The sequence below is a fragment of the Pongo pygmaeus genome, chromosome 3 (genome assembly GCF_028885625.2).
Source record: "Pongo pygmaeus isolate AG05252 chromosome 3, NHGRI_mPonPyg2-v2.0_pri, whole genome shotgun sequence".
Taxonomy (NCBI): domain Eukaryota; kingdom Metazoa; phylum Chordata; class Mammalia; order Primates; family Hominidae; genus Pongo; species Pongo pygmaeus.
In genome coordinates this window covers 170,873,659-170,893,160 of record NC_072376.2, presented here as the reverse complement: position 1 = coordinate 170,893,160, position 19,502 = coordinate 170,873,659, and positions in this window count along the sequence as shown.

Sequence of the window (19,502 nt, the reverse complement as noted above, 5' to 3'; positions counted from 1 at the left end):
CTCTAAATTTGTAATAAATATTTAAAAGTTCATTTGGGGAAGTTTATCTAAACCAGTAAAGAACATCATTTAGTATGAAAACTCTAGGTTTCTTCATCCATCTACCTTCTCTCACCACTACCACCACTACTATTAGCAAAGTGGAAACAAAAGGAAGTTATTATTCTCAAACTGTTTTATGACATTTTCACATCATAAAAAGTAGCACACATGTTCAAATTGGGAAATCACAATAAAAGAGACTTGCAGACTTTCCTTAATATTAATCAACACTTATTTTTAGAAATTTTATATAGTCCTTAATAAATAACCATTTGTTTGGGTTTCTGAGGTCATCACTTACTACATTTGATTTAGATTACACCTCCTTGTATAGACTCACGTTAGGTAAAGCAACATGGAATTAGTAGCTGTAATTAAAATCTACTCTGGATGCAGCCTCATGTAGCAGGCCAGAGGAGTGGGTATTGCAGTAGTTTGCTACTGTTTCTTGTGGATACAGAAATTTCTAGTCCTAATGCTTTGTCACAGACAATGCAGAATGCTGTGTGTCAAAGACAAGACCAAAGAAAAACATTTTCACTTATACTTTCTTTTTTTCCTGCTGAGCACTTCTTGTTACTTGAGAATCCCTTTGCAAACTAATTTTATAAATTTTCATCCTTGAAAACCTGTGGTCTATGTGCTGTCAAAATTTCTAAATCCTGGGGTGATCATTTCTAAATCCTGGGGTGATCATTTCTAAATTCTGGGGTGATCATTTCTAAATCCTGGGTGATCATTTCTAAATCCTGGGGTGATCATTTCTAAATCCCGGGGTGATCATTTCTGCCATTTTTGAAAATTTTGGCAAAATTTTCTGAAGAAACATGTCATTTGCTCAATCCTGAAACAAGAATAAACTCAGAACAGGTACTTTATTAGAGGATTTTGAAAATAAAGGTGATTCACTTCTGTCAAATACCTATGCCTCAAAAGCATTATCTTAAAAACATATACAGACTGAAGCCTCTTTAAAATAAGATCTAAAAAGTGGATTAAGTGATTATATATCAATCATATAATAATGTATTTTCTCAGTAGGAATTTGAATGATTTATTTAACAGTAATTGACTAGTTTATGTCATTTTCCCCAAAAATTGTTAAAATAATTGATTGGATGCTATTTTACTTTAAGAAGCCATAATCCTACAACTTAGATATTTCATTCTTTCTACTCAGAATGTTAAACATCTTGTTATTTTTTCCTTTGCCACCTTATCTTATTTTATCTTATTTTTTATTTGTAATTTTTATGGATACATAATAGCTGTACATATTTATGGGGTACATGTGAAATTTTGAAACAAGCATATGATGTGTAATAATCAAATCAAGGTAATTAATTGGAATATCTATACAGTATATGAGATATATGATATATCACATATATATCACATACATCATACATATTACACATATATGTGTGATATATCACATATACCATGTATCACATATATATGTTCTGTTCATAAGTTCTGTGTCCCGGTCTGGACACTGACCATTGAAAAGTAGATGCTTTTCTGTACCAGGAGCTGTTGATGCATGCCGTGCTCTTTGACTCTTCCATCCTAAAACACCACTATTAAGTCTGTGCTCTGAATGGTCGACAGGCAGTGAGTGATCACACCGCAGGTGTGACATTCTCTAGCTTTAACCAGGACTTGTACAACTTTTTCACTTTCAGTATCCAGAGCTGATGTAGCTTTATCCAACTGTAGGATTTGAGGTTATCTGATGAGGGGTCAGGCAATAGCAATCCTCTGTTTTTGACCTCCTGAGAGATAAGCCCCCTTATCTCCCACTCGTTTCATATTTGTAGGATGACGTCTCTAAGAAAAAATGTATCTTGGCAGCTTTGTCTGCACTCACAATTTCATCCTGTGATAAAACCTGGCTATTGTCTCCATAGGCAATATTCTCAGTAATATTTTACATACATATATAATATCAATTATGTATCATATATTATATATCATATATATTATATATCAAATATATCAAACACACATATATGTATATGAAGAAATGTTATATATATAATGTTTTCTTTATTCATCCATTGATAGATTCTTAAGTGCATTCTATATCTTGACTTTTGTAAATAGTGTTGTAATAAACAGGGGAGTGAGGACAGATATCTCTTTGATATACTAGTTTCCTCTCTTTTAGATATACACCCAATAGTGGAATTGCTGGATCATATGGTAGTTCAATTTTGAGTTTTTTGAGGAACTTCCATACTGTTTTGTTGTAGTGGCTGAACTAATTTACAATCCCTCCAATAGTGTAGGAGGATTTGCCTTTTCCCACATCCTCCCCATAATCTATTATTGCCTGTTTTTTTAAAAAAAATAATTTTAACTTTTATTTTAGATTCAGGAGGTACATGTGCAAGTTTGTTACATGTATATACTGTGTGATGCTGAGGTTTGGGGTATGATTGATCCTGTCACCCAGGTACTCAGCATAGTACCCAATAGTTAGTTTTTCAACTCTTGTCCCCCTCCCTCTCTCCCCTTTCTAGTATTCCCCATCGTCTATTGTTGCCATCTTTATGTCCATGTTTATCCAATATTTAGCTCCCACTTATAAGTGAGAACATGCAGAATTTGGTTTTTTGTTCCTTCATTCATTTACTGAATTGCTTATCTTTTTGATAAAAGCTGTTTTAACTGGGATGGGATAATATCTCATTGTGGTTTTGATTTATATTTCTCTGATAATTTGTGATATTGAGGATATTTTCATAAACCTCTTGGCCATTTGTATGTCTTTTGAAAAATGTCTATTCATATTTTTTGTTGATTCAAAAAATTGGATAATTAGGGTTTTTTCCAATTAAGTTATTTGAGCTCCTTCTATATTCTGGTTATTAATCCCTTGTCGGGGGTACTTTGCAAATATTTTTCCCATTCGGTGGGTTGTCTCTTCACTTGTTTATTGTTTGTTTGTTTGTTTTTGATGTGCAAAAGCACTTTTGTTTAATATAATTTCATTTTTCATTTTTGCTTTCATTGTCTGCTTTGAGGTCTTACTCAAATCATTTCCCAGACCAATGTTCTGGAGCATTTCCTCAATGTTATCTTTGAGTGGTTTCATAGTTTAGGATTTACATTTAAGTCTTTATTCAATTTTGACTGGGGTTTTGTATATGGTGAGAGATAAGGGCTTAATTTCATTCTTCTGCATATGATTATCCAGTTTTTCTGGCACCATTTATTGAAGAGACTCTTCTTTCACCAATGTATGTCCTTGGCACCTTTTTCAAAGATGAGTTGACTGTAAATACATGAGTTTATTTCTGGGTTCTCTATTCAGTTTCATTGGTCTATGTCTGTTTTTATGCCAGTACCATGCTGTTTTGGTTACTTTAGCTTTGTAGTATAATTTGAAGTCAGGTAATATGATGCCTTCAGCTTTCTTCTTGCTCAGAAATGGTTTTACCATTCAAGGTCTTTTGTGTTTTCATATAAATGTTAGGAGTTATATGAAATCCTATTTTTCTATTTCTGTGAAGAAAGTCATTGTTATTTTGATAAGGATTACATTGAACTGTAGATTGCTTTGGGTAGCATAGGCATTTTAACCATATTGATCTTCTAATCCATGAACATGTGATATCTTTCCAATTTTTTGTGTCCTTTTCAATTTCTTTCATCAATGTTTTGTAGTTTTCATTGTAGAAATCTTTCACTTCTTTGGTTAAGTTTATTTCTAGGCATTTTATTTTATTTGTAGCTATTAAATGGGGTTACATTTTGGGTTTATTTTTCTGATTGTCTACTCTTGGCAGATTAAAATATTCTTAATTTTTGGTGTGTTGATTTTGTATCTTGCATCTTTACTGAAGTATAGTTCTAATAGTTTTTGGGAAGAGTCTAGATTATAACATTATATCTTCTGCACACGAATATAATTTGACTTTATTCTTTCCAATCTGATTGCCTTTTTTTTAATCTAATTGCTCTAACTGAAGGTATATTGAATAAAAGTGGTGAAAATGTACATTCTTGGCTTGCTTCAGATCTTAGAGAAAAAGTTTTCAGTTTTTCCCATTTAGTCTGATACTGTGAGTTTGTTGGATATGACCTTTATCATATTGAGGTCGGTTCCTTCTATATCCAGTTTCCTGAGAGTTTTTATCATGAGTTGTTCAATTTTACTAAATGCTTTTTCACCATCAATTAAAATGGTCATATGATTTTTGTACTTAATTCTGCTGATGTGATGTATTACATTTGTTGATTTGTGTATATTGAATCATCCTTGTGTCCCTGGGATGAATTCCACTTGATCATGATGAATGATTTTTTTTTTTCTTTTTGAAATGGAGTCTCACTCTGTTGCCCAGGCTGGAGTGCAGTGGCGCAATCTCGGCTCACTGCAACCTCCATCTCCTGGGTTCAAGCAATTCTCCTGCTTCAGCCGCCTGAGTAGCTGGAACTTCAGGTGCGCACCAACACACCTAGCTAATTTTTTGCATTTTTAGTAAAGACAGGGTTTCACCATGTTAGCCAGGATTGTCTCAATCTCCTGACCTCGTGATCTGCCTACCTGGGCCTCCCAAAGTGCTGGAATTATAGGCATGAGCCAATGTGCCCAGCCGATCTTTTTAATGTGTTATTGAATTCAGTTTGCTAGTATTTTGTTAAGAATTTTTGCGTCTGTGTTTATCATAGATATTGGCCTGTAGTTTTTGTTTATGGTTGTGTCTTTGGTTTTGGTATCAGGGTAATGCTGGCCTTGTATAATGAGTCTGGGAGTTTTTCCTCCTCCATGATATTTTTGAATAGTTTGAGTATATAATACTAACTGGTATTAGTTCTTCTTTAAATGTTTAGTAGAATTCAGCACTGAAGCCATAATGTTTTGGGTTTCTCTTTCATAGGAGATCTTTTTATTACTGCTTCTATCTAATTTCTTGTTATTGGTCTATTCAGGTGTTGTATCTCTTCTATGGTTCAATCTTGCTAAGTTGTATGTGTCTAGGAATTTATCCATTTTTTCTAGGTTTTCCAATTTATTGTTATATAGTTGCTTATAATAGTCTGTAATGATCCTTTGAATTTCTGCAGTATCAGTTGTAATGTCTCAGTTTTCATTTCTGGTCTTATGTATTTGGATTTTTCTCTCTGTCTTTTTAAATTAATCTACCTAAAAGTTTGTGGATTTTGTTCATCTTTCCACAAAACCAACTTTTTATTTTGTTGATCTTCTGTATTTTTTGTTTCAATTTCATTTATCCCAGCTCTGATATTTATTATTTCTTTTCTCCTACTAACTGAGTTTGCTTTGCTCTTGCTTTTCTAGTTCTTTAAGACGCATTTTTAGTTTGCTTATTCGAAGTCTTTCTCCTTCTACTTTTTTGATATAGACATCTATTGCTATAAATGTTCCTCTTAGTACTGCTTTTGCTGTATCCCATAGGTTTTGATATACTGTATTTTCTTTTGCTTCATAAATTTTTCAGCTTTTTTCTTAAATTCTTCACTAACCCAGTGGTCATTCAGGAGCATTTTGTTTAATTTCCATGTATTTGTATACTTTCCAAGGATCCTTTTATTACTGACTTCTAGTTTTATTCCATTATGGTCAGAAAAGACACTTGACATGATTGCAAATTTTTTTTAAGTTTTTGAGGCTTGTTTGGTGGGCTAACATATTGTCTATCCTTGAGCATGTTCTATGTGCTGAGAAAAAAAATATATTCTGCAGCTGTTGGATGAAATGTCCTGTAAATGCTTGTTAGGTCCATTTTATCTACAGTGCAGATTAAATTTTATATTTCATTGATGATTTTCTGTCTAGATAATATGTTCAACACTGAAAGTGGGGTGTGAAGTCCCTGTGTTAGTCCGTTCCCATGCTGCTAATAAACACATACCCAAGACTGGGTAATTTATAAAGGAAAAAGGTTTAATTAACTCACAGTTTAGCATGGTTGGGGAGGCCTCAGGAAATTTACAATCATGGTAGAAGGGAAGCAAACATATTCTTCACATGGTGGCAGGAGAGAGAAGAATGAGAACCAAGCAAAGGGGAAGCACCTTATAAAACCATCAGGTCTTGTGAGAAAGGGACTCACACCCCACTTTCAGTGTTGAACATATTATCTAGACAGAAAATCAACAATAAAATATAAAATTTAATCTGCACTGTAGATAAAATGGACCTAACAAGCATTTACAGGACATTTCATCCAATAGCTGCGTGACAGTGAGCTGCACTCACTATCATGAGAATAGCATGGGGGATACCACCCTCATGATTTAATTACCTCCCACTGTGTCCCTCCCATGACATGTGGGGGTTATGGGAACTATAATTCAACATGAAATTTGGGTGGGGACACAGCCAAAACATATCAGTCCTCAACTATTATTGTATTGGGGTCTCTCTCTCTCTTTAGGTCTAGTAATATTTGCCTTATATATCTGGGTACTCCAGCATTGGATGCAAGTATATTTACAATTGTTACAGCCTCTTGCTTTATTGACACTTTTATCATTGTCATATCATGACAATTTTTCTCTGTTTTTAGTTTTTAGTTTTAGTCTTGAAATCTATTTTATCTGATATAAATATAGCTATTCCTACTCTTTTTTGGTTTTAATTTGCATGAAATATGTTTTTCCATCTCTTCCTTTTAGTCTATGTGTGTCTTTATAGATGAAGTGAGTTTCTTGTAGACAGCATATAGTTGGGTCTTGCTTATTTATTTATTTATTCAGCTATTCTATGTCTTGATTGAAGATTTTAGTCTATTGAAATTCAATTTATTAATAATATGTAAAGACTTACTACTACCATTTTGTTATTTGTCTTCTGGCTTTTGTTAGCCCTCTCACCTTTCTTTCTGTCCTTTTTTGTGTAAAACTGAATTTCTTTGTTAATATGTTTTAAGTTCTTACCTTTTATTTGTGTGTATCTATTATAGCTTTCTGCCTTGTGGTTGCCATGAGTCTTTCTAATAATATCTTATAATTGGTTATTTTAAACTGATAACAACTTAACTCTGACCACAATGCAAAGAAAAACAGGTTGTGAAAAAAAGAACAAACCACCCAAAACGTCACCCTTTTTCTCCATTTCTCTTGTGTTTTGACTTTTTGTTGTCTCTATTTATAACTGAATGGGCTTGGTGCTTTATTTTACTGTGGCTGAGCTGGTACCCAGTTGCAAGACAAAGTCATCTGTACTCTTCTCTCTCCTTTCCCTAGGCAGAAGGAGTCTCCTCCATGCTGTACTGCCTGAAGTTTGGGAAGGGGTGACACAGGCATACTTATGGTTGCTGCAGCTGTTGTCACCCTGGGTCACACACTTAGCCCATTGTCTCTGAGAGCAGAGTAGCTCCAGGGCCTGCCCAAGGACTGCAGTCACCGTGGCTTGACTGCCATTCAAATGTATTCCACTTCAGTCAGCCAGTAGTGAAGCAGGCCAGGACTTGGGTTCCTCCTACTGGGGTGGAGGACTCCCCTCTGGCCTAGGACTGGTCCAAATGCTCCCTTGGATGATACTGGCAAAATTCTGCCTTGTGTTGTGTTCCCCTGTGACAAGATGGGACTGAGTTCCAGTACAAAGGAACACACTCACTCCACTCTCTCTCTTCCAAATACAGGGATTTTCTCTTTTCACTGCACTTCCTGGAATTGGGGGAGACATGATGTAGGCAATGCAAGTGGTGTAGTTTGGATATTTGTCTCTGCCCAAATCTCATGTTGAATTGTAATACCCAATGCTGGAGGTGGGGTCTGGTGGGAGGTGTTTGGCTCACGGAGGCAGATCTCTCATAGCTTGGTGCTGTCTTTGTGATAGTGAGTTCTCATGAGATCTGATTATTTAAATGTATGTGGCACCTCCCGCCAACTCTCTCTCACTTGCGCCTGCTTTTGCCTTGTAATGTGCCTGCTCCCCTTTTGACTTCTGCCACGATTGAAAGCTTCCTGAGGCCTCCCTAAAAGCCAAGCAGATGCCATCACCATGCTTTCTGTAAAGCCTGCAGAACGATGAGCTAATTAAACCTCTTGTTATAAATTACCCAGTCTCAGGTATTTTTCATAACAATGCGAGAATGGCCTAATACAGCAAGACCGCCCTTTCTACCCTCTTCAATGCTTCTGTCTTTGTTATGTTAAAACCAGGTGCTGTGATTGCTCACCTGATTTTTTTTTTTTTATTCTTATGAAAGTGCTTTCATGAATTGATAGTTGTTCAATTTGGTGTTCCTGTGGTAGGGACAATAGCTGGAGGGTTCTGTTTGACCATCTTGTTCCTACTTCTCTTACCGATATATCATTATTTTATATTAGAATAAAATGCTTTCATTTTTATCCATTTATTTTTATAATTTGAGTCAAAGCAGGGAACATTTCTACTATGATGACTGTCAGTTTTCTCCTACGTGCTTTAAAAATTTCACAACCGGCATTCAATTACAGAAAAGTTCCAGTGGGGGAAAAAACATGTATTCACTACGCTCTCTGGAGAAAGAAGTACTTTTGGTTTATTATACCTTTTTTTCATAAACTTAAAACTAAAATAGCACTGTTCTATATAATAAATCGTTAAGATGTTTAAAAATCCAGTAAAGGCAAAAAATGTAATGAAGAGACATTTAATTTCAAATAGAACAGTAATATTATCTTGCTGATTCAATCAATATAACACTGAAACTGAAAAAACATGTAAGTTGCTGACAATTTATTGATGCTGGAAATGCTATTCTGACAATTAAACTTTTATTTCATTAGCTACAAATATTTGCATTACGTTGCTCTACCAAGAAAATGTTATTACATCTTTGCAGTTATGAAAGTAGTGGAATACTGGTCATTACTAGAAATAGCTGTGTTCCCATTTAGCTAATAACATTTTAGTTCATGTAACTGTGAGATAAAAGACAAAGGATTATTTATTTGTCTAAAGGATGATCCTAACTAACAATGCAAAGAACATGGGTTGCCTGTAACTTATTCTCTGAGATTCCAACCCTTTAGCTGGGACATTTTTCAAGAATGGGATATTTTATGTCAATATAAATCTAGACAACTCCCGAACACGAACCAGAGGATCACTAGAAGCTTTGCAAATCCAACATTATTTCTGGGGCATATTGGCTTGGACAAAATAGACTGTGTTCTTTTAAGTCCACTTCTCCTCATTTTTTCTTAAAGAATACATGTGTTGTTGTCCCATAGAGCTAATAATTTTTTCATAACTCTTCCATTAGATAATAATAATAGCAATTACTGAAATCTAAGGTGCTAGCCATGTTACTAAGTTCTTCAAATACACTATGACACTTAAACCTCAAAACAATCCTGATGTATCCCCAGTGCTTAGAATAGTGCCTGTCACTACAGAGGTATTCAGTAAGCATTTAGTAGTGAATGGGCAAGCCTGTGAAGAAGGTATTATAACTCTGTGTTACAGATGAGGACATTAAGGATAAGAAAATGAAATAACTTGTTCAGGTTTATATTACCAGCAAGAAGGAGAGGCAGAATTTGAAGACAGTTCTAGCTGATTGACTCAAAAGTTTATGCTTTGACTCTTCATACACACAGCTTCACCTAAATTCTCAGAGCCTCAGTTTATTATTAGGAAAATAAAGATATTTCCACAAGTGATCTCTAAGGGCCTTTCTAAATTAAATAAATTAATGACCAATCTGTGAAAAATTAACATCAAGCACAGACTTGAGAAGTGGGTATGAAACCCCAGTGGTGATATGTTTTTTCCACTTTGGAAAAGTTGGCAAGATTTCTGGATTTGTTGCTGAGTGTAAAAAGTGAGCCTGAGTCTTACCTTCTACAGATCTATATAATCTCTTACCTGCAGTTCTAAAGTCCAAACAGCTAAACACTAAAACCTTTTAGATATCTTTGTCTGCAAAACGTGTCCTGACTTGAACTTATTTGAGTGCAAACACTAACCTGAACTGATGTGAGGCTATTTCTAGTGTTTATTCATCACACATGTGGGCATTTGTTTGATTTGCTGCCAAAATATTAATATATTAGGCCATGAGATGCTACATCCACTCCTTGAGAGAAGAGGGCTAGAATGTGAAGGCATTAGACAATTAATGCAATATATACCTTTTTATAAGCCTAAACAATTCTAAATCATAAACTATATTTAGTCAATGGCTTTGGGATAAGAAGTAGTGGACGTGCTCATGCTCTGATGGCTACAACTGTAGTCATTGGAGGAAGAGAGAGCCAGAGACAGGAAAACTTTTAGTTTTAAGGGTGCTGATTTCAAGATATCAGGACATCTGCTATAGGTGTGTTTTCTTATTTGTAAAAAGGAAGAACACCAGAAATCATCATGGTGTGTCCCCTTCTGAAAGAGCTAGAATCCCTAGGAGTGGAAGTACGTTCTAGTGACCCCTGAAACAGAAAGAAACTAAAGTCATCCAAAACCATTTAAATCACACTCAGCTTGTCTTTGATATATCTACATTCTGTTTCTGACTTGCACCTATATTTTCCCCAAATCTCTCCTGGTTTTAGAGTCATCAGGGTACTTCAAGGTAGCACAATAATAAAAAGGAAGAAAGAAACCCACATCTTGCACCTATTTACAACTTCCTGGTTTTATTAGATTTTTACTCACATTTTCCTATTGAGTATTCATATAAAAAGGTAGAGAAGAAAAGAGAAGAGTTATTGTAGCTCCACTGAAAAGATGGAGAAATGTATTCTTTTCAGGTTAAGTGACTGGCCATTGTCACACAACTATTTAGTGGCAAAAGAGGGACTGGAATTTGGAATCTAGATTCCTAACTGAGTGAACTTCCCACTATATGAAATGACTCTTGAACTTAACTTTCATTATCTGAATGTGCTATACCTAGGATATTTCTCTTTTCAAATAGATGTTATATAAAAAGCATACTCGATATTCCACAAATATCATGGAAAAAAATAATAGAAAATTTATATGAAATGATAGTGCAGTGTGACTCACCAGATTTCCTGACTGCTTCCCAAAAAGATTTTCCTAGTTTATTCAAGACACAGAACAGACTTCCTAAAGTTGCAGTGTTAAAATTCCTTTATGTCTTCTTTGAGAATCTGGAGACTAGCCAAACATTCATTTTGATACCGCTGGAACTAATGCTGTACTTTATAAAATGGGTCCCAGCATGCTCCTGAGATGTCTTAAAGGCACGATGGGCTTTGACTAGTGTGATTGGAGCTGTCTTTTTTGTACATGGACTGACTTGAGTAGTCCCTTGGCAGCCTTCACCTGGGCATACACACAGCAGTCAGGCTCCCAGGTGATTATGTGTGTGTGCTGCAGGGTCCCAATATTGAGCTTCTTTTCATCTTTCTTTGTCAATTTTTAGTCTCCTTCTTTGTTTTCATTAACAATAAATAAATGCATCAATTTCTGTATCTTTTTGCTAAGGATATGAGGGTATGCCATGGACAGAATTATTCCCCTCAACCCTTCACAAAATTTCATAAGAAGCCCTAAGCCCTAATGTCTTGACATCTAGAGATGAGGTCTTGGGAAGAAAATTAGGCTTAATGAGGTCACAAGAGTGAGGCCATTATAATGAGAATTAGTGCCCTTATGAGAAGAGACGCAAGACAGCTTGCATGCTCATGCTCCCCCTCCACCCTCCTCTGTCTTTCTCCCTCATGTGAAGATACAGTGAGAAGGAAGCCATCTGCCAGCCAGGAAGTGAGCCCTCTTTACCAAAACCTGACCATACTAGCACCCTAAACTCAGACTTTCAGCCTGCATAGTATTTTATTACGGAAGCCTGAGATGACTAAGACACAGTACGTATATAGCATTGTAAATTATAACTCACTGGAGACACTGACAATTATTGATGCCTCTATACTCTTAGAAACTTCAAATATGTTACAATAAGTTATTTGTTAAGTACTTAACTCTGGTTTAATAGTATGCATTTTCTAGATTTATTAAGAAAATAACATGTGACAGGGTTGAAAATGAACATATTACTAACCTAGAAATGCAAGAAACTTAATTGAGAGAGCATAGTCTTCTAGTTTGTGTTAAGTTGTAGAAGAATGACTTAAACTTTTCTATAAAACATGTCCCAAATTCTTCCAAATTACATGCTATATGGTCTCTTTTGGGATAAATACTCAGTCAATTAATAGCCCAACTCCCTCTCTAGTTGTTTTCCCACCTTTGTAGGTATTTAACAAACTTAGAACCACATTTGGGAGTCACTTTCACCAAGTTAAACTGTTTTGAGAAATTATTTTTTCAAGCTAAACTCCTGGCTCCATATTGCTTTCTTTCTTTTACTTCCCACTGCCTCCTTTTCCCAACATTCTCTTTTAAAAATCTAGTTTTTCTTGCTGTATCATATGCATCTTTACAAACCATTTTATTTCCTTTTAGGAACAAGGCAGGACACAAATAAAAATAATGATAATTAAATAAACTAATTAGCCAGCCTCAAGGTACTCTGCTAGAAAGAAATAATAATGCAGATTAATTATTCATGAATATGGGAAATAGCAGAGAAAGCCTAGATTCATATATTGAAAAAGCCCAAGTATATGGAATCACAAAGTTCTGCAAGATGGAAACTATAAATAGGGGGTGATAGGAACAAGGCAGTCCAGACCATTTGTAGATGTTTATTCTAGCATGTATGAGCTAGAATAATCACTGCCTCACAATAGCATAAATTAGTTAGGCATTACTTTTTGATGGCTTCTTCATTTTTTGAACACAAGGATTCTTATAGTAGAGCCCCAAAGGAAAACACTGGTTAACTCAGGTTAAAAAAAATCATTAAAATTGCCCATTATGTTGCATAGAGAACTATCAGCAAATATCTGAATACATTTGGAAGCAGATTAAATTATTATATGAGTGTCACTATACCAGCACAGCAAATATCCGGATACATATGGAAGCAGATTAAATTATTATGAGTGTCACTATACCAGCACAATATAGACATCTCCTATTCTATTAAAAAGAAACAGTTTATAATATATTTTAATGCCACCTACTAATACTTTGAGAAAAGTAAATATTAATTTTTCATTATTTTATTTACCAAACTGATGCAAAAATGAATTTTTATAAGCTTTTATTCTATCTATTTTTTTCTTGCTAACATTTTGACTGAAATAACAAGATGAGTAAGAAATTCTTCATGGGGAAATTAGCCTCTTTAGATTTCTGTTATGATATTTCCAAAGGTAATTTTATTTTTCATTTGGGCTATTGATATATTCTTAAAACTTCCAGATAAATTTGGAAATTTAGCAGTATTCACTGGGCAACAATATTTTGTTGATGTTTGTTTTTCAAATTATCTAAACCAAAAAGCTTATTTAAGTTCTACTTCCCCGGGTTTCTATGTAGAAATAGAAATTGTTAGTCCAAATTTTATTTAAAAATGATTTATAAAGGATGGTTCGACTCTATCTTTGAAAACAAATAATTTCCAGTTTGAATAATGATATGTTAATTAAATTAAAATTGATTAAGTCAGGCGGCATTACATATTTGCTAGTGCTTCAATTTTAGTCAGGAGAGGAATGGATATGCTTTAGTATTCAAATGCCACCATCATGTTTAAATTCATTGCTGTGCTGTGGAAAGAGAAACAACAGAAGCAGCTGTGTGCTCCCTCCGCATTGAGCAGAGAATTCAATAACTCACAGAGTAGGCAGGATTAGCTACTCACTGTCAAACACAGTTGCCCAATTCTGTGCAGCAGATTTTTTTTAATATTCCGTTTTGGAATACTAAAAGGTTGAAATATGTAAAATATGCAAACATTTCCATTTGCAAGTCACAATGAGAACACAGATGCACAGGTTCTATTTAGCATTATAGCTTTACTGGTTGAATTCAACTAATTTACTAAAGGAATTATATTTATTAATAACTGAATAAGAATTTATTAATGAAAACAAGTTTCCGAACATAGTACTTATTTTTAATCGGTGAGAAAACTTTGCTAACCTTTTCACCTTTACTAATTGGATACTCTGACTTTTCTTGAAGATTATACCAACAGACTCCATTAGCCTTCTAGACAATGAGTAAAAACAGATTATGCAGTTAAGCCTTCAGGAGTGCTAGCCCAGGAGCATGCTGAAAAATACCACATTAGAAATAACCTGACAGTGATAACTTCAGGGCAGTTGGGAAACTATTTTCAGCTTAGATCCAATCTGAAAATTAGCTTTCTTGCCAAAAAGCTGCATTTTAGAAAACTCCCACCTGCATATGACATGGGGCAGAAAACGTAGAGGCAGCAGAGAGAAGGAGCCATAAGAACAACAACAAAAAAGTGGTTATATTGGGCTACTGACAATGTCAGTACCATTTGTCCGATACAAATATCATTTGAGAAGCACGTACAGTATAATTTTATTCCTAGTACTTATCTTCCTTTCCTTTACCCATTATTTAAAAGGAACACAAAACAATGTTGAAATTACTATAAGTACCTAATATCAGATCTTTCTAGTAAAACTATGTGAAATATATATTGTGAGGCCTTCATGAGTACAGCTTGGTGGGTCTGATTACCTTTGTACTTTTTAGAACTTTTTGCCTAGGCTTAGCCTGAGTGAGGGTAAGGGGATGAAAGAGTGAATGTGCAATTTTCATTCTTCTGTCAGGGTTTCTCCGTGGTCCCTATCCTCTTCCTGCATAGGTATTAAGGCTGAATTTGTCTATACACCAAACCTGTACCTAGGAGGAATATTTGCTCTGTGCCGTCAGCAGTGTAGAAATTAGAATAACCAGGTGAGTGTCTGCAATGTCTGCTCATTTCACAGAAACTCAGAACAAGCAGGCCTGTGTTTTTCTTGCAGCCTCAAGAGGGAGGAAAGAAAAGAGGGCTATGAGTGTTCTCTTAGACACAACAGCAAGTAACAAATAAATGCAAAGGGAAATTTTGCTTTTTGCTTAATTAGCTTCAAATGTCTCAAACATTATAGATAACCATGTGATAAATGTATGACGGTAAAAAGATAATATTGGGAAGTTTAGCAGAGTACAGCATCAGCTATTATTAATCTGATGAACTTTTCATTTGTAACCTTTGAAAATACTATTACCGTAAAGTGACACGTGGGGACAAATCCCTGCAGAAGACATTGTTAGGATTTTAAAGTGTACAAAGATAGACAACAGTAATAATTTGGAGCCCTAAACTTTCTTGTTAATAAGAATTTTAAATAAATTATAGTGGGATGGACACATATTCTGTTTTAAAATAGAATGCATACTCCTAAAAGTTTTTTTGTAAATAAAAAGTATATTTTAACAATACCTAGTTATACTAAGAAATGCTATAAAAATCACTTTGGGAGGGTAATTATACTCATTAATTTAGTTTCATTTCCACTTCTAAGCCTTATTTTATTACTTGTTTAAGCCTTATGTTATTATTTGTTTATATAGGGCTATCATTTGTATTTAAGAAAAGGTATTCCAAATATACTATATAAAGCAGCTGAAGAAGAATAAAGCTGGCTCAAAATCCCTGGATGAGTTTCTGCTGTGGTCGTGTTGCAGTAATTGGGACTAGACTTGCCATCTGCCCATAAATATCTAGAAAACTAAGCGTGATAGATAACACATCTGTGTCCAAAAATGGGACAACAGTCAGTGTGAACTATGACCCCTGAGATAAGGGAAACAAATGAGGAGAGGCCTACAATTGCCCTTGCTCTCTGCCGGGAGGCACTCTCTAGAACACAGTGTGGGATGGGACTACAAAACAGAACATAAGGGTCTTACTAATGAAAAACAGAACAGAGCAGGGGGAGGCAGAGCTGGCTACAGTTTAGAGGACTTAATGTCAGAGAGAAGGGAGCTCTGCAGAGCTTCAGAAATCCATATAAGGATCTCCTTGAGGCTGTTGCTAAATATTAAGTAAAATTTGTGTGGGGATTAACTCCATGAGGTCAGGCAAAAAATAATCTAGGAGTTGTGTACCAAACAATTCCCAGAGCTTATTGGGTAATGTTGAAGTCTGACCACTCAGACTGCCAAGTCTTCATCTGAACCTCAAGGGTATCCTGTAGATACCTAATGACAGTTACTCCTTAGTAACTGTTGTAAGTGTTGTAAGCAGTTTCTGAGATGCTTCCAATGATTCAGACCTCTTAATATTCATGAACTTTTGTAATATTTTCCCATCAAGTGCTAGTGGGACATAGAACTTGTTTGTAGAGAATAGAATACAGCAAATGTGATGAGATGTTACTTTTGAGATTATATTAGAAAACAAAACAATGCTGGCTTACATTTTACTTGCCTTCTGTCTTGCTGACTTGTTCTGATGGAATCTAGCTGCCATATTGTGAGCTGCATTATGAAGAGGACGATGTGGCAAGACGCTGAGGGAGATCTCCAGCCAACAACAACTCATGAGCAATTAAATCTTGTGATGAACCACTGGAGTCATCTGGAAAGAGGATCCTCCCACCTTCAATCTTTGAAATGGCTAGAGCTCTGATGACAGTTGAATTACAGCCTTAGGAGAAACAGAGAGCCAGGGAAATTTGTGCCCAGGTTTCTGTCCCACAGACATTGTCAGATAATAAATATCTCTGCGTTTTTAAGCTTCTATGTTCTGGGATAATTTGTTATGCTACAATAAATAACAACCTGGAAGTGAGGTGCTGCCATAGTAAATATCTAAATATGGATCATTAACACATGTCTAAACTAGCCTTAGAATAATAGCTACTCTAGACTTGTTAGCAGAGCTTAAAACAAGCCTTAAGAGAATCAAGCTGATCCAGAAATAGCATGCATTAGAAGATTAAAATCCAACTTTCCTTAAAGAGTGATAGAAAAAGTAAAATTCACAATATCCAACATTCAATCAAGAATTACTATGTGAGAACATGGAAAAACGTGACCCATAAAAGGGAGAAAATTTAGTGAATAGAAACAGATCCCAAGATGATAACAATAATAGAATTAATAAACAGGACTTTGTAAACAACTATGATAAATATGCTTGACTGTTTAAAGAAAAACATGAAAATAATAATGATGAGAGGAATTAAAGATATATAAAAGGACCAAATAGAACATCTAGAGTTTTATTTAACTCAGGCACTATATGAAGTTAAAGATACACTAGGCAAGACACTGTAGAAGATAAGATAGATAAACTTGAAGACATGGATCTCAAATTTTTCTAAATTGACTTTCCTATGGGGACAGAAAAGACTAAGAAAATATAAACAGTGTCTCCTTAACTTTTTATACTGACTTAGTGTCTCAATTACTTGTAATGATATGAAACAGTCCAATGTATGTATCACTGGAATCCTGGAAAGAAAATGAGGGACCAGAAAAAGGTTAAAGAAATTCTAGCCTAAATTATTCCAAAATTGGTAAATACAACATATACTCACTTTGTAGAAGTTCAATGAATTTCACTTGAGCTAAACACCAAACAAACAAACAACCCGACCAATTATCAGAAGCAAAAACAAAAAAACCTATAAGCACATCATAATCAAATTATTAAATACTAGCAATGAATGAAAATCTCTTACACAAGTCAGAATATAAAATGCAAATTATTTAGAGAAGGAAAAAGATAACCTATGACAGAAAATAATTAAATAACATCTTCAGAAAACCATGGAACACTGCTAGAAGAAATCACAGATGACACAGAAGAAAACACATCCCATACTCATGGATGGGAAGAATCAATATTGTGAAAATAACCATACTGGCCAAAGCAATCTGCAGATTCAATGCAATTCCCATCAAAATACTACAATCATTCTTCACAAAACTAGAAAAAGCAATCCTAAAATTCATATGGGACCAGAAAGAGAGTACATATAGCCAAAGAAATACTAACCAAAAAGAACAAATCTTGAAGCATCATGTTACTGAACTTTAAATTATACTACCAAGCTATAGGTACCCAAACAGCATGGTACTAGTATAAAAATAGGCACATAGACCAATGGGACAGAGTAGAGAACCCAGAAATAAAGCCAAATACTTACAGCCAACTGATCTTCAACAAAGCATACAAAAATATAAATGGGAAAGGACACACTATTCAACAAATGGTGCAGGGATAGTTGGCAAGCCACATGTGGGAGAATGAAACTCTATCCTCATCTCTCATCTTATGAAAAAATAAACTCAAGATGGATCAAAGACTTAAATCTGAGACCTGAAACCATAAACATCCTAGAAGATAACATTGGAAAATCTCTTCTGGACATTGGCTTAGGGAAAGACTTCATGACTAAGACCCCAAAAGCAAATGCAAGAAAAACAAAAATAAACAAGTAGGATCTAATTAAACTAAAAAGCTTCTGCACAGCAAATAGCAGAGTAAACAGACAACCACAGAGTGGGAGAAAATATTCACAAGCTGTGCATCTGACATCTGACAAAGGACTAGTATCCAGCATCTACAAGGGACTCAAACAAATCAGCAAGGAAAAAACAAAAACAGTCCTATCAAAAAGTGGGCAAAGGGCATGAATAGACATTTCTCAAAAGAAAATATACAAACGGCCAAAAACATATGAAAAAATGCTCAACCTCACTAATTATCAGGGAAATACAAATTAAAACCATAATGAGAGACCACCTTACTCCTGCAAGAATGGCCATAACTAAAGAGTCAATAAACAATAGATATTGGTATGGATGTGGTAAATAGGGAACATTTTCACACTGCTGGTGGGAATGTAAATTAGTACAATCACTATGGAAAACAGTATGGAGATTTCTCAAAGGACTAAAAGTAAATCTACCATTTCATCCAGTAATTCCATTACTGGGTATCAACCCAAAGGAAAATAAGTCATTATATAAAAAAGACACATGCACATGCATGTTTATAGCAACACAATTTGCAATTGCAAGGGGATGGAACCAACCTAAGTGCCCATTGACCAATAGGTGGATAAAGAAAATGTGGTATATTTACACCATGGAATACTATTCAGCCATAAAAAGGAACAAAATAATGTATTTGGCAGAAACTTGGATGGAACTGGAAGCCATTATTCTAAGTGAAGTAACTCAGGAATGGAAATCCAAATACTGTATGTTCTCCTTACAATCGGTAGCTACCTTATGAGGATGCAAAAACATACAAAGCAATATAATGGACTTTGGGGACTCAGTGGGAGAATTGGGGAGGGTGAGGGATAAAAGACAACATACTGGATACAGCATGCACTGCATGTTTGACGGGTGCACTAAAATCACAGAATTTACCCTAAAGAACTCATCTATATAACCAAAAACCACCTGCAGCCCTAAAACTAAAGAATTTTTTTTAAAAAATAACATCTTCAAACTGTTAAAAGAAAAAAAAAAATCAGTGTAGAGTTCTATACTCTGCAAAAATGTACTTCAACAATAAAGACCAAAAGAAGATTTTTAAAACAAACAAATGCAGAATTTGTCACTAGCAGACTTT